At 37.0% G+C, this 27,800-nt stretch overlaps 1 long non-coding RNA gene across 1 annotated transcript; it reads left to right on the top strand.

Annotated features, from left to right (window-relative positions):
• LOC132840287 (uncharacterized) lies at positions 1–27,479 on the top strand. Its single transcript, XR_009647799.1, has 3 exons — positions 1–325; positions 19,292–19,553; positions 26,887–27,479. It is a non-coding gene; the product is annotated as an uncharacterized LOC132840287 (long non-coding RNA).
• The last annotated feature ends 321 nt before the right edge of the window (positions 27,480–27,800 follow it).

Raw genomic sequence — 27,800 nt, forward strand, 5'->3', positions numbered from 1 at the left:
TAATTATAGTTTCTACAATTCGTCGTTAGCACGTAGTTTATCCACGAAACATATAAATCATCGTTGAATTCCACGATGACGTCGATATAAAACTCCGGTTCCAGGTCTGAAGAGTGCACGCGCCACTTTCCCTGCGCTGCGGTAAACCCGTGAGATCAGCCACTGTACACCGTGACGTCACCCCCAGTCTCGCGCTGTCTGCGGAGCTTGGAGCACGTGTGCAACGAGGTCGAGCCACAGTGACTATCCATAGTGGCCATTAACACAAAGAATCACCGTACACATCAAGAGGAACACAAGTGGAAGAAATCCTGAGCAGTATATGGTAGGTTTAGGATTATTTTCAGTTTTTCATTCCACCTCTTGTGCTTGGTCAGTAGCCTGTATACTGAATAAATATGTCTGCTAGATTATATGTGCATACAACTCTATAAGAGTAAAAAAAGATTAATAAAACCATATTTGCCAGTTGCATAAATGCATGCATTAATGTGTACGTTATATATGTATATAAACTGCTCAGATACTGTATGTGGTAATTATCTTTTTTAATAACTATAATTTTTTTTATCACATGCTCTATTATATATCATTTTATGTTCATTGAAACAGTTGAGCATTTCATATAATGCATAAAAAAAATCCCAAATACTGTAGGTTACTGATATGTAGAACAATTCCTTTGTCTTTCTGTGAACGTCATGCATCATATCTTGCATAAAGATGTCACTGTGTAAATATATTTTATATAGAGTAAATAGAGCTGGAATTTAGCTAGATTGAGTTGTTATGCTTGAATTGTGATTTCTCAATGTATATTATTTTGTTATTTTTTATGGCTGTCAATAAATCTGAAAAGATTTGCTACCATTAATGCACTTTCCTTTAAATAATATTCCAGTTATCTATGTGCCAACATATTTTACAAAATGGAACATTTATACTGCATCACTGCAGCATGTTGATTTTGCATTCTGGAAAAAAAACAGCCACTGTGCTGTAAAGTCGGGCACGCTCAATCCGCATTTATTCTTGGCTAATGCTGTTTGTAGTGTTAGTATTGTTAGCGTTAGTGCTGTGTGCATGTAGGAATATTAAGGATTATTGTTTTTTTTTCATTGTCTCTATCCTCCTCCAGAACTCGTTCTCATTTTATCCATGGATTAGGGATTTAGTCTACAATAATAAGCATGACATAAAACACGTTTATATTTTTTACTCTGTTTACAGGGGTGAAGATGTATTCATAGTGTGAGCTAGAAGTACAACCAGAGCAAATCAATTTTGCACAAAAATTCTAATATTACCGTCATATTTAAAGGCATAGGATAATTCACATCGTAGATTTTTGAGTCAGAAGACACCGCAACTTGGGGCACGGTGGCATAGTGGTTAGCATGTTCGCCTCACACCTCCAGGGTCGGGGTTCGATTCCCGCCTCCATCTTGTGTGTGGAGTTTGCATGTTCTTCCCGTGCCTCGGGGGTTTCCTCCGGGTACTCCGGTTTCCTCCCTCGGTCCAAAGACATGCATGGTAGGTTGATTGGCATCTCTGGAAAATTGTCCGTACTGCGTGAGTGTGTGAGTGAATGAGTGTGTGTGTGTGCCCTGTGATGGGTTGGCACTCCGTCCAGGGTGTATCCTGCCCTGATGCCCGATGACGCCTAAGATAGGCACAGGCTCCCCGTGACCAGAGGTAGTTCGGATAAGCGGTAGAAGATGAATGAATGAATGAAGACACCGCAACTATCATACACAAGGCTAAAATACGTTGCCTTGCATCTCACGCTTTTGTGTGCATATTAAATATTGCGTATCTGACCATATGTAACGTATTATACTGATTATCAGAGAAAAATCACAGGCTTCTGATGACAGCATGAAATAACATTTAAATGTAATATTTCTTGATCTTGAAGGAAAATTAACTCAAGCAAAACAAACAAACAAAACAGATTATTATTATTATTATTATTATTATTGATCTGTGCTCAACTGTGTTTGTAGGTTGATGATTTGATCGCCTTTATATATGTACGGTATATAATTTATTTGTTTATTAGAAAAGACAAAATCTTACCATTTATTTACACAAATCTGAAACCGTACATATGTTTACGTAATTGTTTTGTGTCATTTTAGATGTATTTTCATTACTAACTAAACCACAACAAATTTACAATTATGTCTCTTTCATAATTCACTAACAAAAGTTGTCTGAAGTTATTTTACCAAATATCATTTGGTGTGACCATGAAGGAAAGACCATTTGGAGATTTTCTACCTGAAAAGAATTAAATGAAAAAAGTTACATGGAAACATATAAGAAGTGTTATAAAACATCTAAAAGGTTTAATAAACTTTACAAAGCAAGATCTGATTGTCTTGCTGGAATGGTTTGGAAGGTTTGAAGTAAACACACACAAAAAAGAAATGACATGTTGGAATTGACCATTTGTATATAGAAGTAACCGATTAAGAAAAACGTTTAGTATGTTTAATGTGTCTGTATTCTTCATTATCCATTTAAGTTTTACATATAATTTTACTTAAAATGTGGTTTTCTGATCTGAAAACACGATTGAATTTTTACACAACCATTTTCCAATATTTCTTTACATCTTAGAATTAGGCAGTTTTTTCAGAAATTATTCAAGGTAGTCACAACTGTAGTCACAACCTTGAATAATCAAATGGCAGGTTTGCACCTTAGTTTCCATATAGAGACTCTATAGATTGGAGTGAAAGAAAACATTTACATGCACATGAAACTGTTGGTTACAAAAAGCCTGATGGATTTCATTTTCCATAACAGGGCACTTTAATATTTTGTTTTAACTTTCAGTGAAGACAAAACCTGCTAAATCTAGACAAGAATAAACAGAAAGAGAAATCAATGGTTGCACAGTTAAAGGGAGAAAGCAACGATACCTGAGACTTTATACCTCCGTCATTGTAAAGAACACAACATGTATTTTGTCTTTTTATAAACCTTTTAAAAAGTAAGTTGACCGTGTGATTTAATGACCCAGTTTATTCTGATTTATGAGTTATCCAGATTTATGACTGGATTTTAGACCCAGTTTATTCTGTTTGCTATATGGAATTTCTTGTGTATCGCTCTTTTTTAATCATGCAATTTTCATATCAATATTTGTTTTGCGAACCCCATCATGTGGCATAAACAATAATTTCAGTAACTGTTTTAAAATAAAAAAATAACATCTACGATCTGTGGCTGAAATAAATATAATATATACAGTTTGCTCAAGTGGGTATTAATCATCAAAACTTCAAAGTGTATGCAAGCTCATCATTTACAGAAAGTCATAAGTAATGCATTTTTAAGAACATCTGGGGGTAAATCGATGTCATGCAAGATGATCCTTGTTAACACCATGGTCAATCATTGTTGATGAAAAACAGAATGTTGAAAAAAAACAAAACAGATGAAAGTTTCCATGTTTTTAAATACATACATCACAGTCCACATGTTTCATCACTATTGCCCAATATTGCTTGATTTTGCTTATTTTTGATGAGTGATCCTTTATTATTTTTTTCATTCAATATATCTTTCACACAAATGCCTGCAATGCTGTAGGCAGGAGTTAATTTCAGGTGAGGAACTATGCTAAATATATTCAGCATGTGATCTGAGCAGTTATATATCAGGGGTTGTGAAAAGTCCTACTGTTCTACAGCTCATTTACATTCATGTATACATTTTATATTTTTCCAAACACTTCCTTTACTTCCCCATGTATAGTAAATTCTAGTTTTACTATTTACTCTAGACATTCTACTCTTACTATTCTCTATTTGTATAATGTAGACAGTTAATAAAGCATTGCACTACATGTCCTACTCTGCATGGTTTTGTGAGATCTTATTCCACTGATAATAATTATAATATGATAAAATTACTGTTTTGCTGACAGATTTTGTGATTTATACTTATCGTGTAAAATATATTGTAAAAACGATTGTGATGTGATTTCTTTGTTCTATTATCCACCCCTGACTCTGATTACCTGACATGCAGGTTTAAAGCCATCTTTCTCATCGGAATCATTGCGTGCATTGTTTATTTTATAGTATCATTTAGTATCATATAAAATAAACATTACAGGAGTTGCATGTATGTAAATATGAGTGTGAAGAAGTAAGAGGTTGTTGCCCCTGTAGAGCCTCACAGGTTTCCTTCAGTTCTGCTCTTGGTTAAGGGAAGTGAAATCTGTCAGCTGTGTGTGTGTGTGTGTGTGTGTGTGTGTGTGTGTGTGTGTGAGTAGCATGTGTGTGGCCAGTCTCCAGCACAGAGACAGACTTGTTGGCCTCTTCTGGGCCAGTTTCCCTGAGTTATGTAATCCCTGTGTTTTGGAATGGAGCTCTCTAACTCTCAGTCAGATGGAGACCTGACTCTCTCTCTCTCTCTCTCTCTCTCTCTCTCTCTCTCTCTCGCTCACTCTGTTTCCCTTCTTTCTCTCCTCCCCTCTCGCTGGCCCCTTTCCCTTTAACTTTTAAATGCGTGGTTGCTTTTGCCAACTGTGTTTAAGTATCCCAGGCTCTTGTAGATGAAACAAATTGATCCGTCATGATTGTGTAAAACCGCCAAAATATTTAATAAATTAACAAATGCAATAAATATATTTTAAATATACTTTTGTTAGATTTTATTGTTACTTCAAAACAGACAGAGCTACAACAGAACAGGTCTTAACAGAACATTGTTTTGAAGGTGGTTTGTTAGTTTGTTTGTCACACACTGAGAATCCAGATATTGATGATATATTATCAGTATCTATTAATGAGATATTGAACTGTATTGTTTTGTTAATTGGTTACCTAACAGAAATCATTTTGGCTTTTAGATGCTGTCAATTGAAAAGAAAAATGTGGAAAAATTCAAAAGAGGCGGGAGGTGAGGAAATAAACAACGGATGAGGTAGTGTGGGGGAAATGGGGTCATGGGTCGTCAGGAGTATGGTAAAGGTATGCATTTTAGAGGAAGCCATGACGTCACTTCCTGCTGATGTCATTTTTCTCCCTTCATGGAACCAGTTTACCGCATACAGATGGTTTGCAAGCGTATACACTTATTGCCCCATTGTTGCCTATCAATGCATTTACTTCTGAGATCAGTACTTGTACACATAATTTCTTTCTCTCTCTCTCTCAGACACACACTCTCAGATCCTTTCTTCACATCAAACCACAGTACATAGCACACACAGTGGTGCTGTGTGGGATTTACCCACCTGTGTTGACCCAGACTGTTTTCTAAATGCAGTATGTTTATGAGTGGTCAGAGTCAGAGTCATAGTCATGAAAACATACTGCTGGAAAATACGCCCTCCCACATTTACAAACGTAATAAGATTCACATACACCACACAGAGCAGTGTTCTACTTACAGGCCTGATCACTTACAAACTTTTAATGTTCTATTCAATGCTTAGCAATAGATGTACCACTGTCTTAGGCTTTTCTAATGTCATACCAACACAACTATTTTATATATAAAACTGGAATAACTTGTCGTCTGTCTCATGCAGGAACTCAACAGAATTTTCATAAGTAAAACATTTATTGTTAATTGTTAATTATTGCTAACAATAGTCTTCGTTAACTATGTTAGACATTACAGAAAAAGCTCAATGCTTATTATCTCTATAGAATGCTTTGCCAAATTATATGTGAGACTTAATCACTTATTAAGAAATCATACAATGTTTGATCAAATAAAGCTAGACAGCATATTGAATGATGCATGTGTAAGTTATATACAGTGGTGTGAAAAAGTGTTGGCCCCTTCCTGATTTTTTATTTTTTTGCATGTTTGTCACACTTTAATATTTCAGATCATCAAACAAATTTAAATATTAGTCAAAGATAACACAAGTAAAGACAGCATACAAACCCACACGGCCCTGTATGAAAAAGTGTCGTGTCTCCCCAAAACATCACTTAACTGTGGTTTATCACACCTGAGTTTAATTTCTCTAGCCACACCCAGGCCTGATTATTGCCGCACCTGTCCACAATCAAGAAATCACATAAATAAGACGTGACTGACAATGTGAAGTAGACCAAACGATCCTCAAATTCTACACATCATGCCCGGGAACCAAATAAAATCAGGAACAAATGAGAAAGAATGTAATTGAGATCTATCAGTCTGGAAAAGGGTATAAAGCGATTTCTAAAACTTTGGGACTCCAACAAACCACAGTGAGAGCCATTATCCACAAATGGCAAAAACAGTGGTGAACCTTCCCAGGAGAGGCCGGCCGACCAAAATTACCCCAAGAGCGCAGCGACGACTCATCCAAGATGTCACAAAAGACTCCACAACAACATCCAAAGAACTGCAGGCCTCAATTGCCTCAGTTAAGGTCAGTGTTCATGACTCCAGCATAAGAGTTCCAAGACGAAAACTGCTGCTGTCAAAAAGAATATAAAGGCTTTTCTCAGATTTGCCAGAAAACATCTTGATGATCCCCAAGACTTAGGTAAATACTCTGTGGACTGATGAGACAAAAGTTTAACTTTTTGGAATGTGTGTCCCATTATATCTGTCATAAAAGTAACACTGCATTTCAGAAAAATCACATCATTCCAACAGTAAAATATGGTGCTGGTAGTGTGATGGTTTGGGGCTGTTTTGCTGCTTCAGGATCTGGAAGACTTGCTGTGATAAATGGAACCATGAATTCTGCTGTCTACCAAAACATCTGTGAAGGACAATGTGCGGCCATCTGTTCGTGACCTCAAGCTGAAGCAAACTTGGGTTCTGCAGCATGACAATGATCCAAAACACACCAGCAAGTCCACCTCTGAATGGCTGAAGAAAAACAAAATGAAGACTTTGGAGTGGCCTAGTCAAAGTCCTGACCTGAATCCTATTGAGATGCTGTGGCATGACCTTAAAAAGGAAATTCATGCTCAAAAACCCTCCAATGTGGCTGAATTACAACAATTCTGCAAAGATGAGTGGACCAAAATTCCTCCACAGTGCTGTAACAGACTCACTGCATGTTATCGCAAACGCTTGATTGCAGTTCTTTCTGCCAAGGGCGGCCCAACCAGTTATTATGTTTAGTGGACAAGCACTTTTTCACAGAGGGCCATGTAGGTTTGGATTTTGTTTTCCATTAATAATAAAAACCTTCATTTAAAAACTGCATGTTGTGTTTTACTTGTGTTATCTTTGACTAATATTTAAACTTGTTTGATGATCTGAAACATTAAAGGGTGACAGACATGCAAAAAAATAAAAACTCAACACTTTTTCACACCACTGTACAATATGAGCATTCATTGTTAGTTAGTTTTCTAATAGTAGATTAGAGAAGTATTCCTTTATCAGTTCTGCGTTATCGTTTTTTTGCGTTAACTCTGGAAGTGACTTTTGCTTTCGTCCTTCCCTATCACTAAACTACTCGTGGTCTACCTGAAATTCCTATGAATTGCTCTGCTCATTTCTGTTACCTAATGTGACAAATCACTGTATTCATTTCACAGTTTATTTTTGTTCGTTTTTTAAATATAATCCATTTTATCAGCATGATAACTGGAGGAAGACAGGGAAAGCTACATCTAAATTATACAGCTGGATTAAGTGCTAAGGCACTCAAAACTCTAGCCATTAATGGTCATTCAGTCTAGGGTTTGCTTTCCCCTGCAGGTAACCGCACTGCAAAAAAAGTACAATTTTGCACAAGTAAAGCTCTACCCTAACACAGATAAAATATGCTTACATTGCAATACTAATGATGTGCTTAGAAATTCTGGTGCTTGAATTTTTGATGCTTGAATTTGTTGGCTGACACTGTGCTTTTGTTATTCAAGTGAGAAGTTAGCATTTTGTGTGTGTTTGTGTGAGTGTGAAAAAGAGCGAGAGAGTGTCTGTGTGCATGCAGGCGTGTGTGAGTGTGAAAAGAGCGAGAGAGTGACTGTGCATGCAGGCGTGTGTGTGTGTGTGAGTGTGAGTGTGAAAAAGAGTGAGAGAGTGTCTATGTGCATGCATGCAGGCGTGTGTGTGGGTGTGTTTATTTTTAGAAGGTCCCGCACAGACAGGTAGATATTTAATAGGGAAATCTGACAGTGAAACATATGTTTATGTAATAAACTGTAGAGATTCTTGATTGCATGGATTACTAAAGATAACACAGAACATTGTGAAGACGTTGAACAGCACCACTCAAGTACCCCACTGGGTCTAATACACCACATTATCGAACATGGGATTTCTTTGAGATACACAAGATTAATTTCATCACTTTTATATTCATCACTATTAAAACATATCAACAAAAGGAATGTAAGATTTAATCTACAGAATGTTTAATTGTTTATTATGATCATTTAGATTTTAGATGGAAAAATCAGAGCGTGGAAGAGTCCGCTTTAATTTTCTGTGATTGTGTGAAAAAAAAAACATGACTTGTTTGTGAATATTAGAAATTAATTAAATTCAATTCAATTAAAGTTTATTTGTATAGCACTTTTTGCAATAGACATTGTCTCAAAGCAATCCGCAGTGATCAAGTCTGAGGTGACTCAGGCAGCAGTGGCAAGGAAAAACTCCCTTAAATTGGTAAAGGAAGAAACCTTGAGGGGAATCAGACTCATCCTCATATGGGTGTCACTGGAGGGTGTGATTATAAATATACAGTCAAACAAATGTTGTATTGGTGTAGGGATCACATGGAGTTCAGATCTCCTCTTTAGTATCACAGAGTCCAACTGGAGCTGGTAGGTCTGTAAATGTCTCAGGATTCTCACAGAGTCGGCATCAGCTTAGTGGAGGTCCAAAATCTTCATCGCACGGAAAACGATCGGAGCTGGTACAATGTCTGGATGCCTCGGGATGGGTAGAAAGAGAGAAGCAGTGGAGAGGGATTAACATATCTGCTGTTCATAAAGATGTGCAAGTCTGATGTAATAGTGTACAATATTATGGGATGTATTATGTGTACGCCTGACTAAAGAGATGAGTTTTTAATCTACATTTGAACTGGGAAAGTGTGTCTGAGCGCCGAACACTATCAGGAAGACTATTCAAAAGTTTGGGAGCTAAATAAGAAAACGCTCTACCACCTTTAGTGGACTTAGATATTCTGGGAACTACCAGTCCTGAGTTTTGTGATCTCAGAGAGCGTGAAGGATTGTAACGTGTTAGAAGACTAGATACATGGGAGCTAACCATTAAGAGCCTTGTATGTAAGTAGCAGCAGTTTGTAATCAATTCTAAACTTAACAGGTAGCCAGTGTAGAGATGATAAAATTGGAGTTATATGGTCATACTTTATTGTCCTAGTGAGAACTCTGGCAGCTGCATTTTGGACTAACTGTAGCCTATTTATTAAAGATGCAGGACAACCACCTAGTAATGCATTACAATAGTCCAGTCTAGAGGTCATGAAAGCATGAACTAGCTTCTCAGCATCAGAGACAGACAGGATGTTTCTCAGCTTGGCAATATTTCTAAGGTGGAAGAAGGCTGTTTTTGTAGTATGGGTGATGTGATTTTTAAAAGACGAGTTGCTGTCTAATATAACACCCAGGTCTTTCACTGTCGAGCTACTAGTAACAGTACATCCCGTGTACTGGTTTTTGGACCTATAAGTAGTATTTCTGTCTTATCAGAGTTTAACAACAGAAAATTACAGCTCATCCAGTCTTTTATCTCTCTAAGGCATTGAGTTAACTTGGACACTTTAGCTATTTCATCTGGTTTTGATGAGATATATAACTGTTTTTAACAGGTAAGCCAATACTGCTTTAAAAAAATCTTATAACACTATTTTTACTATTTTACTATTATTTGATGTGTCACAGTTGAAGTGACAAATTTTAGCCTTTTTATCCTGTGAAGGAACAGTGATATTCAGTATAATGTTTCAGCAGATAATTTGGGATTTTAAGGTGATATTAGTATGCTAAACCAAATCTAAGCCAAGTCTAAGCCAAGTCTCCATCACCTCTCCCCCAATTCCCTCCCCCACCCCCTAACTCAGCCTCTCTCCTGTCTTGTGTCACTCATCTTCCTTACATACTCAACATTTACTTTGTTTTGTTTCATTCAAACCCTAACTCCCCTACTACCCTCATGTCTTTGTCACATACTGACTATTTACCCCACATGTTACCCCAAATATAAAAACTTTTTTTTATTATGAAACAAAGAGAAGGCCAATACAATCCAAAAGAGTAGATAATTAGTGCAAAAAACACCTGAGTACGGCAGTACTCTCAAGACACAAGAGGATTTCGCCCTCCATGAAGTGGAATGGCTCTCAGTGTCCAAGAAACGTTTGAGGACCAACAAACACCAACTGTCTATACACCCACATAGGCACCACTAGTTGTTTACTGGGAGCTACCATTAACCGAGTGACTTAAATTTTAGTGGTAAGTCATTGTATAATAGCTTATTTTAGATTACAAAAATGAAGAATTTGTAGACTTGTTTTTTATGTCTAAAACTTTTTTTTTTTTTGTTCAGCTTGTGTTCAAAGCTAGTTCTTGCATACTTTGAGACATATGTGCTTGGATTTCTGTCCTGTCTTGTTGTCATTGTTCATGAGAAACTCAATTTTACAAGAAAAATGAAAAAAGTGAAAGGTGTTACATATCTGTTTTTAATGGATCGAACCCACTTGCTTCTTTTTCTGCAAATACTGCTCGCAGAAATCTTTTTTTAGCACACAGACATACACTAGAAGTACAGTTTAACAGCTGCCTTTAGACACCCCTTTTCAGTATGAGGGACTTAACAAGTTTTTTTATTCCTTTACTAGACATTCTTGTCTATGGTAATGATACATACTGCAGATGTGGTTGTTGGAAAACATCTTTTTTTTGCAACATATGTACTTGGGTAAATCAAAATTAATGTGATTGCAACTGACAATAGAATTAGGCAAAAAAATCATGAAAAAGAGACACCAAAGGCTATGATGCCATCATTGTAAGTGCAAAATAGCACACCTGGTTCTCTTGGTTCAATTTTACAATTATTGCACAATTATTTTTATTATGGAAGTATGCCCCTTCAATTTTTGTTCTTCTTTTCTGGAGGATCATTATTTGGATCTGCAGAAATAATGCATGATTTAGTAAATATCTGACAAGTCCATGTGAGATAATGAATGAGGATGGCAAAGAGAAACCAAGAGAGAGAGAGAGAGAGAGAGAGAGAGAGAGAGAGAGAGAGAGAGAGAGACATGGAGAGAAATAAAAATAAAAACTACAGAGATAGATTGAATTGAGAGACAGAGAGATGGAGACCAGAGTCTGTGACACAGTCACTAATAGGCAAGGCAAGTTTATTTGTATAGCACATTTCATACACAGAGGTCATTCAAAGTGCTTTACATAGAAATTAGAAAACAGTTTATAATAGAGAAAAAATATATATGTAAAAATAAGAGACATACGATAAAATCATAATAAAAACAAAGAACAATTAAAGAAAATAAATGTGATTTCAATAAAAACAGTTTAAAATATGTTAAAAAGAATAAAACAGGAGTAAAAGTGATTTGGATAAAAAGTGCAGTCAGTGTGAAGCAGCACAGTGCTCATTTAGTAAATGCAGAGTTAAACAGATGTGTTTTTAGTCTTGATTTAAAAGTGTCTACTGTTGAAGCACATCTGATCTCTTCTGGAAGCTGATTCCAGTTATAGGTGGCATAATAACTAAATGCTGACGCACCTTGTTTTGAGTGAACCCTCGTTATCTCTAACTGACCTGATCCTAATGATCTGAGTAGTCTGCTTGGTTTATATTCAATTAGCATATCAGTAGTGTATTTTGGTCCTAAGCCATGAAGTGATTTATAAACGAGTAACAATACTTTAAAATCTATTCTAAATGTAACTGGAAGCCAGTGTAAGGACCTGAGGACTGGAGTGATGTGCTCAGATTTTTTGGTTCTGGTCAGAATTCTGGCAGCAGCGTTCTGTATGAGCTGCAGCTGTCTAATGGTCGTTTTGGGGATCCCAGTAAGGAGTCCATTGCAATAATCCACCCTGCTGGTGATGAAAGCATGAACAAGTTTCTCTAAGTCCTGTCTTGAGTCAAAATATCTAATTCTGGCTATATTTCTGAGATGGTAGTAAGCTGATTTGCTTATCGCTTTCACATGACTACTGAAATTAAGGTCAGACTCTAAAATTACACCAAGATTTCTGACTTTATTTTGTGTCTTTAGACCCCTAGAGTCAAGGTGTGTGTTAACCTTGAGAGTTTCTGAACTGTTAATTTCATCAATGCATTTACATAGAGAGTCAATGGGGCTGTAGTCATAACAATAATAATAATAATAATAATAATAATAATAATAATAATAATAATAATAATAATATCATTTATAAATCACTATCACCTATAATTAATAAAAGACTGAAGTTCTGTTCATAGCTTAAAGTCATGATACATTCTAGACAATTTAGGCACACATAATTATCTTGCACTTAAACTTAATCCACATATACTCTCCTGCATGGAATATGTTAAGCTACATTCAAATAATGGTTCAAGAATTTGTGTAAATATGTTTAGACAGAAAAAGGTAATTTAAAAAGGTAAAATAAAATGTTTTTAAGGATCCAAATAGCCTTAAGGCACAGTTACAAAATTGTTTAAACATAAACAATAAATAATTCAGAAATAAACTTATTATAAACAAACATTAAAATATTGAATTTGATCCAGGCATAGTTTTGTATCATCTAATATGTTTGTCACGTCAGTCATGTCATTTACTGCATGTTCTTCACTCTGTGAAATTTCAAAAAGAAGTTCTTCTCTAGTGTGAAACAAAGGTGTAGATTACACTTCCAACACATCACTTTGTGTTCCTGTACACCCAGGAACTCTGCATCTTCCCTTCTTTTTTACACATTATTGGGCAAAGTGAAGTATTGTTCAAGCAGACATCCTGGTTAGGGACGGTAGGCCCCTGCTTCCTTTTCTTGTCTCCATACTGTTGGGTAATCCCACCACTGGTTTGCCTCTCTTTCTAACATCTTTTTTTAATTTTTTATTTAGACTGTGTGCTATTTGGGACTTAAAAGCATATAGACGCATATGGTCACCTCTCGTCAATCCACTGATGGTACAATCCTTTATGTAGCTGAGCCAACGTGTCACCACTGCCATATCAATCAAATGATGAACCAAACAGTGATACCATTTCTTTGATCTGATGTGCAATATAAAGCAATCAAAGCATCCAACAGGTCAACACCTCACATGTGCTGATTGTAAGTGGATACTGCTGCAGAGCATGGGACCTTGATGGGTTTTTTTTTGCCTCTGTCCCATCAGTCAACATGAGATACAGGGTGAGCACCTACATAGCTACTGAGAAGGGTGACTGACCTTTTGCCAAAATAAGCTGTTTTTTTCCTGGAAGGACCCATGGCCAGATCTTTTCAGATCAGCGTCTGTCATCACGGAAATGCCTAGCAAGCGAATAGAGCGCACCTTACCCCGACAATGGATGCCTTGATGAGACAACACAATCATCAGTGGTACTGAGGTAGACCAGATGTCAAAGAATAACTTGAAATTTTAATTCTTTGGTATTGATTCTGCTATGCACAGTACTACATTCCAACTTGCCCCTACATCTGGAAGCTCAGGTGGATGGACAGCTTTCTCAATATAAATCTCAAAATTGTTTGGAATACCATCTGATCCAGCAAGGACCAGTGTTTTGTAACACAATTTTTGTAGTTTACTGGGGTTTTGCTTGATTCTGTTCTTGCCCTTAAATGGTACCATTTGTTCATCCACACTCATGTCTCACACATAGGCAGTTCTTTTAGCTTGGTGAGCATGTGATTTATGAGACGCCGAATCTTTTAAAGCTCATCATAGTCAGCCATGTCTCTTGTGGGCTGGAAACTATTGTTGCTGAAATGAAGAAATCTTTGATTACCTCCCACAGTGAAAGAGGAATAACATCAGCAACACATGCAATGCGGCTTCTGCCGTCGGCTCCAAAACATGCAGGTAGTTGGAAGACTGAATAACGACATGTGGAGTACAGTGCCAAAGAACTGTTTAAGTTCACAGTAAGTAAGTGAACAGTAAGGTTAAGGGGCTTGGCAGGGTTGTACTGGATGCTGTACAGGTTTGACTCATGAACAATATGATAAAGATGTCATCAGAGAGAAGATGTTTAAAATATTGGTATGGAGACAGAATTTCACCAGTTGATGGAGGGGTCTGTAAGCATTCAGGTTGTACTAGAGGCACAGTGCTGTGACATGCTTTCTATCTAGGGAATTGGGAAGAACTACTGTCATCTTCAGACAGAAAGAGACCTGTCATTCAAGATATACAGGTGAATGACAGGTGTCTTGTCCAATGATCGGTAAGTTTCCATTCACAAACTATACCTACCTTTTCCGGGTTGTCTGACTTGTCGTTGTGTTTTCGGATTTGTTAATGAGTTTTCGGATTTGTTAATTTGTTTTTGGATTTGTTGTTTTGTTTTCTGATTTGTTAATGTGTTTTTGGATTTGTTGTTTTGTTTTCTGATTTGTTAATGTGTTTTTGGATTTGTTGTTTTGTTTTCTGATTTGTTAATGTGTTTTTGGATTTGTTGTTTTGTTTTCTGATTTGTTAATGTGTTTTCGGATTTGTTGTTTTGTTTTCTGATTTGTTAATGTGTTTTCGGATTTGTTAATGTGTTTTCGGATTTGTTAATGTGTTTTGCACTTCTCGGCCACCGTATATTCTCCATCTCATAAATGCACATTTATGCATTGCACATAACCCTATATTTAATTGCCAATTAATGTCATAATGTCACTACTAGCAAGCAGTCAAACAGCATTGTGGGTAACATAGGACCCATTACACAAAGTGAAAATAGACCAGCATGTTGATGAAAGTGGTTTAAACTAAAAATTAAACCCAGAATGAAATCTTAAAATAAAATTTTTATACCAGTAAAGATAACATAGTGATTATAATTAATTATAAGTTATTCAGGGTGGATTTTTTTGTTCAACGTTATTCATTTAAAGAGAGAATGTATGTAGGCAGTACAGTTCAGTGAAAAAATCTGTTGGAGAAACATCTTGTTTAGTAAAACTGTTTCACATTGCAATGTTTTTTTTTCTGACAAAGTCTAACAGCAGACAACATACAACATCTGTTGACTGGCTTCCTTGTTTGTAAAAGTCTGTTTTCCAGACAGTGTGCCGAATGTAGTCTGTCATTAGCTTGTAGTTTAGCAAGAGTCTCATGTTGTTAAAGTGTTAGGCTTTAACTGAGCCCACCCAAGTGCACAGAGACTCAGACATATATACAGGTAAAAAGTTACAAAATCTGTTTAGCTCTAGGACTGTTTTCTGGTACAGGATGACTGCAACTTTGGTGTGTTTTAGTGCTAAACAGAAATCACACATAATGTGTAATTGATGTAAATCTGCAGTGGTAAAGATGGCCATAGAAAATAGTGCTTCTTAGTTCTGTGCATACCTTGGCATGATAGTCTGCAGAATTGATCTAAGAGACTGACACAGTTTCTTGAGAAGTTCAAGAATACATTTACAGCATATAGCAGACACTCTAATCCCAAGTGACTTACATTTTTTTTATTTCAGTTCAGTTTTCACCTGAGCAATTGAGGGTTAAGGGCCATGCTCAGGGGCCCAGTAGTGGCAACTTGGTGGACCTGGGATTCAAACCAATGACCTTCTGATTAGTAGTCGAACACCTTAACCACTGAGCTATCCTTATGACTTAAGGATATCACACACACAGAGGATTTATTGTTAGATATAGAGATATATTGTTCATTTGATACATCCTGCAGAAATCCCATTCAGGATGTATTCACACCTGATGCCCATGTTTTGAAACATTACTATTATTTACAATTATTTTTCAGTCTGAGTTATTATATACACAACTCTTTCTGTCTTTCAGATTAAAATTAATTAAAATGACAATTGAATTAGCAGTTGCTTGAAAGGAAATAATTTAGTTCAAATGTAGACCCTTAATGAACAAGCCAGTGGCAACAGTTTTTACAAATTTGTCCAGGGATATTTACTTATTTACGGACCCATTTAGAGCTGTAGTTTTAAAACTTGCCCCATTTGAACACAATTGCCTTAGTTTTCTGAATGGAATGGAGGAGTAGTAATTATTGAAGTAATCACAATAGCAATATCTTATGTGTATTATTACAGTATTATTGTAGAATTGATTATTGGAACATAACCTTTATAAAAACAATTGTGCACTTTCAGTATGGTGTTTAGTCATGAGCAGAGGCCAGACAGGGAGAACGTAAGCAGCTGAAGGAGGCAAAAGCTCTCACTGGTCCTTTTTCAGCTTCTGTTAACGTGACCCACATGATTCATAGCTAATACAAAAGTACTTTCCAGCACTCCACATTCTAGGCAATCACATGCACCATGCAAACTCACTCACACAAATACACCAGCAATGGTTGTTGGTGATTCATTTCCTTGCTCTACAAATGGCCTACCTCTGACACTAGGGCAAGAGATCTCTTATAATATCTGTCACGGAGAAGGCCAGATATTCAGTTGTAGATTAAATATGGACTGTTATTAAAATAGGGCAGTATTGTTTTTAAAATTTCAACAGATGTTAAATACAGCAGATGTTTAAATCAATTGAAATGACCAAATATGTGTAAATTACTATATGTGTGTATGTTTATCAGCATTTAGAATGTTTGCCTCAAACATCTGGTGTTGGAGGTTTGATTCCTGCCGCCATGTTTGCATGTTTTCCCTTCTTCTGGGCACTCAGGTTTCCTCCTCAGATTAAAGACATGTTAGTATCTTTAAATTGTCTGTAGTGAGTGTGAGTGATGGGTTGGCACCCTGTCCAAGGTATCCCTCACCTTGTGCCCCAAGTCCTCTAGGATATACTGAAGGCTGCTTATTACTCTGTTGGATACTTGGTACAGAAAATGGATGGATGGGTGGTGTGTGCCAATGTGTGTAAGTGGTGTGTGTAAATGCCTTTCAATTATTAGTGTCTTGACTGTGTCTTCCTGTCTCACTTTCAGTGTTCCCCTCTGCTTTGCACTTAGGTATGATAATATGAATCAAACATTATCCCTTGCCAGATTAGTGCAAAGCAATGCATACTCTTTTGCATTACCTTCAGTTTTGTTGAGGCAGATTTTCATTCGAATTGAATATTTTTTCCCCTAAATTCTACCTGCTATTTTCCTCAGCTATTTTCAAGTTTGTTTGTTCCTCAGATATCTCCATTTTTCTGTTTTTTAAATAAGATTAGTAATAATGTTTTTTTTTTTTTTTACAAAGTACTTATAGGTCCTATGACAGCATTTATGAAAGTCTGAATAAAGACTGCACAAGACTGCTACCCTTAGATCATTTTATTAGCAGCTTAAGAAGTTACCCAAATTCTGGCACATTGACTTGAACATCAGGACCACAATTAGACTAGGGTTAATATGTTAATATGTACCACTACAAACTGTTCAAAAAACTACACCAGGTTGCGTATGTAACCCGGTTCCCTGAGAAGGGAACAAGATGCTGAGTCAGGGCTGATGCTATGGGAATGCTTCTTAAGGAAGTTTTGTTTGAAGCTGTGTGCACACAAACCAATTTAATGTCTCATGAAAGGACACATTACGAAGTGATTACATGCCAGCAAGTCCATATACTGTAAGGGCATCTACATCAAACTACTCCAGCTTTTGTTTGTCTAAAACAAGCGCGAGTGGACACCCGGTGTCTTCTCGTTTTCTTCTCTGGGAACCGGGTTACATACATAACCTGGTGTATTTTCCTTTTGAAGCAACTCAATGCTGCATCAGGGCTGATGCTATGGGAACATCAATATCCCCGCCACCATGATTACCCGTGATTTTCTGGCTCCCCTTTTCTGCCCTGCAAATCTCCCACTCTTTTGAGGGAGACGTCCTCAGTCATCCTCAAGGCCAGAAACATCTCATTGGCTGACTCTTTGGACTCAAATGGGGCTTCCAGCAACCCCTACAGGACCACAGAGAGGTCCTAGGAAGGAAGGCACAGTCTGCAGAAAGGTCTCAGCCACCTGTCACTGAGGATAGGAAACCAGAGGATAGGTTTGTGGTTCGCCACAATGGCAGCCACATACACATTTAAAGTAGATAGAGACAGGCCCCAAGAAAAGCAAGACTGCAGAAACTCCAGCACTGTACCGACTGGGCAGTGAACTGCACTACAGGCAGAGTAGCCTCCAGTTCAAAACATACAGCTTCCTTCTGTCACCTTAGATGAGAGGCCTGCCTCTAGGAACTGGTCCCCCTCAGGGTCCAGACCCAGAGCTTCTACATAGTGGGGCGGGGGTGTAGGATTGCCCTTGCACCTGAGAGAGGAGATTCTTCATGATGGGGACCTCCCATGGAATGCTGTCCTGGAGGAAGACTAGGTCCGCCAATTCAACTCTAGCGGTCCAGCAAGGTGCCAACAAAAAGAAGGTTGACTTGATCATTGCGCACTCTGGCAGCAACAGAGAGGCATCGGCCTAGCCAAATAGCTTTCACTGCTGACAAGATGAAAGCCACCCTAGTGGGAGACAGACGTGTCCACATTGTGGTGGAGTCACAAACTACTTTCTGGGTTAAAATATGAGGCCTAGAGACCTCATATGTGCAAGCAGAGCATCTCGATGACTGGCCACCATAGCCCAGAATGAGCCAGTCATCCAGGTAATTCAGTACACGGATGCCCTGTGCCACATCCCAGTCCCAGTCTGTGTCTATGCAAAAAAAAAACAGACCCCACTGCTCCGAAAAAAATGGCACGGGCGGCTCAGGAAATAGGGGAAGCTTTGTTTTAAGGTGCAGACACCTGGCTGGAAAATACAGCCAAGCGGGATTGGAGCTTGTGCTGAGAAAACCTCTCTCAAAGTGCGCAGCCAGCTCCCTCAAGAACCGACCAGGCATGCTAGACAGACATACGGTCGATACAAATGTACACAGAGTGCTTTCTGAAGACAAAGAAGCTGGAGTAATGTGACATAGATGCCCTTATATGGACTTGCTGTTGCGTAATCACTTCATCATGTGTCCTTTCCGAGCCATTAAATTGCCGTGTGTGTACACAGAGTTTCAGACACAACTTCCTCAAAGAAGCATTCCCATAGCATCAGCTCTGATACAGCCTCGAATTCCCTCAAAAGGGAACTTACTTGCCCAGGGTTTGTGGGACATACAGTATATAAGCACTGAAAATTCCATTTATCTATTTTTTGTTTATCACAGGGAACCTGAAGCCTTTCCCAGGAGACTTGGGGCACAAGGCAGGGTATACCCTGGACAGGATGCTAATCTATTGCAGGACACAATCACCCACTATGGATGGTTTAAAGGGTGGGAGGACCACCAAGAAGAGGTAACCCCAAGGCAGAGGAAGAACATGCAAACTCTACACACACAGCAGAGCCAGAAATTGAACCCCAACCCTGGACGGGTGCAGAAAACATGCTTACCAGCAGGCTAACATGCCGCTCCAACACTGAAAAAAGTAAGCATTCAATTGTTATATGAATATTAGCAAAATATCTAGTAAACGAGCAGTATTCTTCTGTTTTGACAATACACTTGAGAGAGAGGTTTAGATAGACGGTCATAGGATCTGGACCTGATGTGTACTGCAGATGTCTTAGTATTTAATTTAGACATGATGTTCACTTTGAGGTAACAGTGTCTTAAAAGTAAGTGGATGTGTGCATACTTCACTATGCACCAAATTCCATTGAGTGCTGAACATTTAGACGGTTTAAATACCAAAGCTTTCAGTTGAATTATTATTATACTTTAGTGCACAATGGAAAAATGACATAGTTAGTATAGAATGCTGCGTAACTGAATTAGCAGTGCATTAGAGTTTCTGAAAGCAAGATTATGCTTCCAAGAATCTTTAAACAAACAATGAGAGTTATAAGAGATTTGCCTGCAGGAGCTAAAGGCCAGTGTAGTTTATATACCTGTCTGACAAACTGCTTTAGCCTTTTGGTCTGCCTGTCACTTTCTGTCTGTCTCTAACTTTTTCCTGAGGCTTAATTGGGATGATTGACAGACTATGTGTTGTGACCTCATTTTCAGTGGCTCTGAGCATGAAAGCAGCCTTGGTTTCTACCTGAGCAGGGCATGTGTGGTAGTTTAACAGAGAAAGCAGTTTTTAAAAACAGAGTAGTAATTGTGGGAAATTTTGTTGGGGCGTTGATGGGATCATAAAATGAGTCTCTCACCTTTAAAATGCATGCAGAAACTTGACGACAGTGAACATCTTGAATACAGTGCCTTTTACACCTTGCAGATAATTATACCCTGCATTTATTCTAGTATTTTTGCTCTAGCTAAGCAATGTGTCTTTGAATTCATATGCTTCATTTATTTAACTTTTAATGTATTAGCTGTCCTTCACAAGCCCAGTGAAATGAAAGGCTTTCTCCTTGTTCCTCATCCCACTTCTACACTGCAGCTCACATCTCTTTATTGTTCATCTCACCCTTTTTTTCCATTTTCTGACGTGGATGTACTGAGTTAGTGGGAGTGTGGAACAAGTTACACAGCCGACACAAGATTTTCTATAAGTGGGATCAAGACTGTGTGTGTATGATTATATATTGGTGGAAAACAAATGTCCTCACAAAGATAGGAATATCTGACACGTTTGACCAACTAAAAGAGCATAAATGTTTCCTTTTGTTACAGATGTTAAGGTTATTGCTTGGTTTAAGTGTAGGCTGGTTGTGTAAGTAATCAAAATTTAAATTCAACATAATATGATTTATATTCAGTAGAAAAAATTATTTGCGTGAACAAGTGTCTTTGGTTTAAACCATTCAAAATGATACTCTCTGTAGGTGTTTGAATAATAGATGTGTGTGTGTGTGTGTGTTTGCACATTATTGTGTGTTGTTGCCAAACTCTACTTCTAAATGACACAGAAGAATCAGCTCCCACTTCCAGTTCTGCTTGCTGCTGACCACACTCTAGCATGCTGGTTTGCTTTTATGTTAGCATATTGCCTTGAGAACACAGCATGCTACGAAGAAGTATTTTACATGATTTGATATAACCAATCAATTAATCAATCAATTGTACATTATTATTATTATTATTATTATTATTATTATTATTATTATTATTATTATTAGTGGTAGTAGTAGTTGTAGTAGCATTAGTAGTATCAGTAGTACTATTTACTTATATTTATTATTATTTATTTCTTTTTCAACACAAACTTGGACATAATTTTAGCATGATACTTAAAGGGTTCTGAGAAACAGGATGTATTAATAAAAAGTTCCTTAATCAGCAAACAACTTGTCCATTAGTCTGCAATTTTTATTTTTAATCTTCATGTATTACTCAAGTACACAGCAGTTAGTTTCTTTTTTCAGCATTTGCGTGTTTGTAGTGTAAATGGAGAATTGTCTCATTTTGATCATTCATAAGACAAAATAAAATCGCTATAACACTACGCTATTAGGACAGAGACATAGAGACTATACGTGTGAATATGCACCGGATATAGTGGTTGTGTTGGAGACAGGAGAGGGGAAGCACCACACACCTGATCCTAATCAAGCATGCCAGCATCTGAGTGTTAGCATGTTAGCCTGTTCTTATCATTCTTTTAGGTTATGCAGATCAGTTTCAGAAACTTCCCCTGTTTGTGGCGTGTGTGCTTGTGTGTGCGTGTGTGAGTTACAGTGTCAGTTGTCAGTGAGTTACTGCTGATAGGCACTTAGAGCACTAACCCAACTCACTCATAGTTCTCTATTACAATTCTTGTTTAAGCAAAATCTTTTATTTTTCAATTTGATATTTTATAAATTATCTAAACTAAGCCTTTGCTGACCAGGTGCTACTCAGTACAGCATGTCCTTTAAAAAGCTAATTTTTTTTTTTTTATATTAGCTTAGACAAATTAATTTAATTTAATTTAATTTAATTTATATTAGCTTAGACAAATTTATTTAAATTAATTTAATAAAACTGTTTTAATGTATTAAAGATTGCCATATGGAAAGAGATGGTGAGCTTGTGTTGATAGTCCTCATTTCTCTCTCTCTCTCTCTCTCTCTCTCTCTCTCTCTCTCTCTCTCTCTCTCTCTCTCTCTCTTTTACATTCAGTTCAACTTTTCACTTTTGGTACTGCTCAGAACAGATCACATGGAACATGAATCACTGTACATAATTAGGTGGACTATAGACCTGTTATGACTATTTGTATGACTGTTACTCCTGAAGTGTGCAATCCTAGTGAAAGGAGAGTAATAATGAAAATAAAGAGTTCAAGGGTAAAAACACTTGTGCCCGTTTTCTTGGTATGAATAGATTTACAAAGTTTATCAGGCATCCTCGGTATAAGAATACCACAGCAATCATAAACTGTTGCAGTTATAGTCTGGATTTGTAAAGATTGACAAAATATAGTCTGGATTTGTAAAGATCGTGAATGCCTGTAAGATTACTGTTATTGATGACCAGAGGAGATTAGATCATTCAGGAAAACTTCTGATGGTTCTCTAAACCTATTATTATTGTTGGTATTTGGAATTCTGAATTAAAATGAGCATTGACTGATAACTCTTTCTCTGTCTCTGATATGGAGAGAGAGAGAGAGAGAGAGAGAGAGAGAGAGAGAATATATATTGCTGTTTGAGATCAATCCAAATGACACAACAAAAAATAGTTTATCTTTACTTTAATAAGGATGCAAGTAAGTGGTCAGATATGATGACCATGTTCATTCATGTGAACCTGAAATGAATACAGAGCATTCTTAGTAACTGCCTGATCAGACTCACACTGTTTTAAATAGTCATGAAGATTGGGGCTTGATTCCCATATGGAGAGACATAAGGTTCAAAGGTGGTTCAAAGGTTTAGTTCAGGGGTTGAAGCCCTAGCACCATCGATGTTTGGCCATTAAGCAAGGCCGTTAACCTCCCCTGACTAGGTCTTCGTTATAATGGCTTTTCCTGTGCTCTGACCCTCCCTAACAAGCTGGGGTATGCGCTGTAATCTGGGATATTTTACTGTACTGTGATGTAAATGTGACAAAGTTTGGGTTTTTTTTTTAGATAGACATTGCATTACACCATTAATACTAAGGACCTTAATATCATGATTCATAACACAGAACAATAATAATCAACTTTCATTCCCAGAAGTTAAAAGGTTTAGTGCATAATAAGTTAAAACATTCAGTGCAACAACAAACTTTAAAAACTGAGAACAACAAAAATTACTTACAGAGCTCTCATCTACTTAGCTCCCTCTTACTCAGTGTTCATAGAACCCAGTTGTAAAACAAGCAAGAAATAATATGTAGAAAAATACAGCACAAAAGAACAAAAGTTTACAACTCAGAAGGGAAGTTTTACAAGTAACATGTCTGCAAAGGTGGATTTAGAGGGATCACACTAAATTCGTCCTAAATTTGGGTGAATCACAGGGAATTCCTCTGGATGATTCCTATTTCATTAAACTCAGTAAATTGAGTTATGCTATACTGTATAGCCACATTGAAACAGCTGTTTATGAGATACTGTATATCTCCTTTCACTCCAATAGGTCAGTTGCCTTACAAGGAAACTAAACAAAACGTTCTATAGCTGTTCTAAGATTGTCCTATTAACCCTTGTATGTTGTTCGTTTTTTATGTTACTCAGACAGTGTTCGTGGGTCTGCTGGACCCGCTGCATTTTTTGGTTTTTAATTCAACACAATCAAAAATTTACAGATGTTTACTTCATCCCAATTACAAGCAATATAAACAGCATATATGGTTAATATTTGCCCTTTAACTTTATTACATCACATTTTTTAATTAAAGTGCTACTTGTTTTTTGTTGTTTTTTAATAAAATGTAATAAAAAATGAAAATCAAATTTAATCAAGTTATGAGTGGGAAAAAATCAACAAATTTACAAGGAAGCAAAGTTTTTAAAAAATATTGATGTTTATGAATATGGGTCCCACAGACCCGAACATACATACAAGGGTTAAGTGGTCAGTTTAGTTTCTGTGGCTCAGACAGTATGACAGTATAGAGATTTTAACAGTTTTGTCCATTATAATAACACATTCACAAAAATGTTTATTTGGTATGTAAAAATGTAAAGGAATGTCTACTACTAATGTTGAACCTGATTTGAGAAGTAACTAATGACAAAATATTGAGATGTAAAATATTTGGATTGAGATATGTGGAGTCACCATGAGCCTTGTTGTAGACAAGATGGGAAAGCATAAAAAATCTGAATCATCAGAATCTAGTTTCTGGGTTGTGTACAGATATTCATTCATTCATTCATTCATTCATTCATTCATTCATTCATTCACTGAGGGGGTAATTTAGCTTTGCCACTCCACGTACTTGCTTTTGCAGGTAGGAAGAAACTGGAAACTCCACTAAAACAATAACGTCAGCTAAAGATTCTCCTGAAGCTGTGAGATATTCATTTTACTGGACCTATCGAACACAAGATTTTTACTGGTGTACTCCATTTTACTTTAAAATCTCACAATACTTGGAGTAGGGATATTATTACCATGATCACCACCAAGTTCTGTTCAAACTGGGTCACATCCTACTGTGATCTTTCAAAAAAAAGTTTTTAGACACTTTAAATATTTCCTTTTGCTTACTGCTCATTATCCACAAATACATATATAAAGAGGCTGAGGTTCAAAGGTTACTCAGTAGGGGTCTGACAGGGTCACAGCAGCCAGGGAAGAAAGGTGATGATGGCAAATGGGACATTCAGATCTTCTCAGTGTGAAAAGAACTGTGAAGAAAGCTGAGTAATGAGGTGAAATGTGCTGTCTGTTTTTGTCTTGACAGAAAGGTGTAGTGAAGGAGCTATAGAGGGGAAGAGATATACGATAACATTTATCTAGTTTAGCTTTACCCTTTGTTCTATGCAGTGTCAAAAATTCAAAAAATTGTATGATGTCATTGTGATTTAATCAACTTAATGATTTATATTATTGTTAATGAAAATCTTACTGTTTAGGGGTTTAATGCACTATGTCTAACAGAAACATGGATTAAACCAAATGAGTATGTAGCATTAAATGAAGCTTGTCCGTTGGGATTTCGAGAGTATAGAGTTCTACACATATTACATGTATAGAAACTTATTTTTGACAATAAACTCTGTTCCAAACAAAAACCTAGACATATAACCATCAATTGTTTAAAATGAGATTAAACGTAAGTTGCTCTTGACAAGGTCATCTGCTATATGTCATAAATGCAATGTAAGGGCTCTCCACCCTAATTGATGGCAAAATTGAAAATATCCGGCTCTTAAATCCAGACATGATTTAGAGACTGATTTAATTTCACTAATTTCTTCTTTAATATCATAACCTTGCATTATAGGTACACATATATATATTAGATACATATTTGTTTAAACACATAATACCAGTATCGACCAAACCCCTTCTAAAAATAATGAATTCTCCCCTTAGCACTGACTATGTTCCTAAATCTTTTAAACATTTTAAACAAACCTTTGATTAAAAAACCTGACCTCAACCCCTGCCAGCTATCCAACTATAGGGCAATATCAAACCTCCTTAATCTCGAACATCTTAGAAAAGGTTGTAGCACAGCGGTTATGCTCATAGGAATAGGAATAACATTCATGGAATGTATCAGTGAGGATTTAGACCTCAGCATAACATGATCATAACTCATTGCCTGAGTTTAATGCAACTTTTGACACCATACTATTCCACTTGAAAGGCTAAAATATCTTGTTGGAACCTCTCCTGGTTCACATATTATTTAACTGATCATTATCAGTAGATGCTAATGGTGACTTCTCTACAACACTATGGATAAGTAAGGTGTTCCACAAGGTTTTGTTTGAGACTCACTGCTTTTCTCCTTATACATACTGTCTCTGGTTAAAATTATTCATAAACATGGTATTAGTTTCCACTGTCATGCTGATGACATATACTGTAGTTATATGACAGGACATTAGACAGTGGATGCTTATTAACTTCCTCCTAATTAATTCTGACAAGACCTAAGTGCTTGTACCAGGACCACATGCAGCCAGAGGTAAGCTTTCTGTTTACAAAATAACAATGGATGGTCTTCTGTTTCATCATGTGTAGTAGTGAAAGACCATGGTGTGATTATTGACTCCAGTCTTTCATTTGAAGCTTGATAATATCACTAGGTGCCTCCTTTCTTCTTAGAATTATTGCTAAGATAAAAAAATATGGTGTCCTTACATGATGAAGAAATGTTACTTTGATACTTCTAATGCCTTCTGTCTGGATATCCCAATAGGAGCATCAAGCTCCAGTTAGTCTAGAATGCAGCATCTAGAGTCCTAACTAGTACCATCTTATACACACTGCATTGGGTCTAAGTCAAAGTTCACACTATTGATGATTATAAAATACTATTACTGACCTATAAAGCAACTGAATGTTCTTTTGCCATGGTACCCGAGTTTTTTTTATGATTCACCTACTTTGACCAAAAGGTGCAGGCTATTTTTTGGTACCTCAAGTAGTAGAATCTACAGACTACAGGAGTGGCAGAACTTTTTCTTATAAAGCCCCGCAGTTATGGGACAGCCTTCCAAATAGTGTTCACGACTCAGACACAGTCTCAGAATTCAAGGAGTCTAGGCTGAAACTCATTTGTTTAGTCAAGCCTTTCATGCATTTTTTTTGCTGTCATGGCTATCTTGCCAAGTCTTGCTTGCACTCTGCACACAATTTACATTAACCTTAACCATTATATGATCACAAGCATAACTTAAATTCTGTCTTTCTGTCTCTTTCTCTTTCTGTCTCTTTCTCAAGCTTCATGTGCTACTCCTGAACTCCCAGTGTTCCTGACAGTGTTCCCAGTGTCCTGCTCTCCAGACCCAATTATTGGTTGGAGTCCCATCACCTGGAGGTGCTCGTTGCTGCTGAGGATGGACCCACGTGGGCAGAGTGGAGATACATGGGAGTTCCGTGGATAGTATCATTTGGAGATCATATACGTGGCTTTGAACTGATGTTGCCACTGTAGGTTTTTCACTTGGGTCCCTATCATTGAACATTTTGATGACTTAAACAAGAAGGAATTCATTTTACATTTAGAATAATTTCACAAACTATGCTGAGGAACTTATAAGTTGCTCAAAAGCTCCCAATTACACAACTCCACTTGACATTTTACAGTTGTAGAAATGTCATTATGTCTAAACACACTCTTTACTGTCACCCATATGAGGATGGGTTCCCTTTTGAGTCTGGTTCCTCTCAAGGTCTCTCCTTCATAGTGTTTTATGGAGGCTTGCCCATTTGGGATAAATATACATGTAAATTTTAACTTTTAAAATTTGTAATTTTTATTCTGAAATTTCATATTCCTATAAATCTGCTCTGAGACAATGTCCATTGATAAAAGTGCTAAACAAATAAAATATCTTCATTATCATTATACATATTGTGTGTGTGTTTTCTGTAGGTCATATCCTCTTCTGTATGCCTTGATTTTATCGCCTTTGACCGTTTCTATCAGACAACAGGCAGAAATCTTCAGTTAATGCTGAATCATTGAGGGAACAATGCATCAGTTATATCTTCTTTTTCCTGTGGTGTTTCTTCTGTAACTGATGCTAGCTGAAGTACCAGATAATGAATGAGAACACAAAAACACACATAGACCTGAAACCTGACTTCACTGCTGGATCAGTGGATAATTACTCCAAAGAATCGGTTTAATT

Source organism: Tachysurus vachellii, chromosome 25 (assembly GCF_030014155.1).
Source record: "Tachysurus vachellii isolate PV-2020 chromosome 25, HZAU_Pvac_v1, whole genome shotgun sequence".
NCBI classification, from domain to species: Eukaryota; Metazoa; Chordata; class Actinopteri; order Siluriformes; family Bagridae; genus Tachysurus; species Tachysurus vachellii.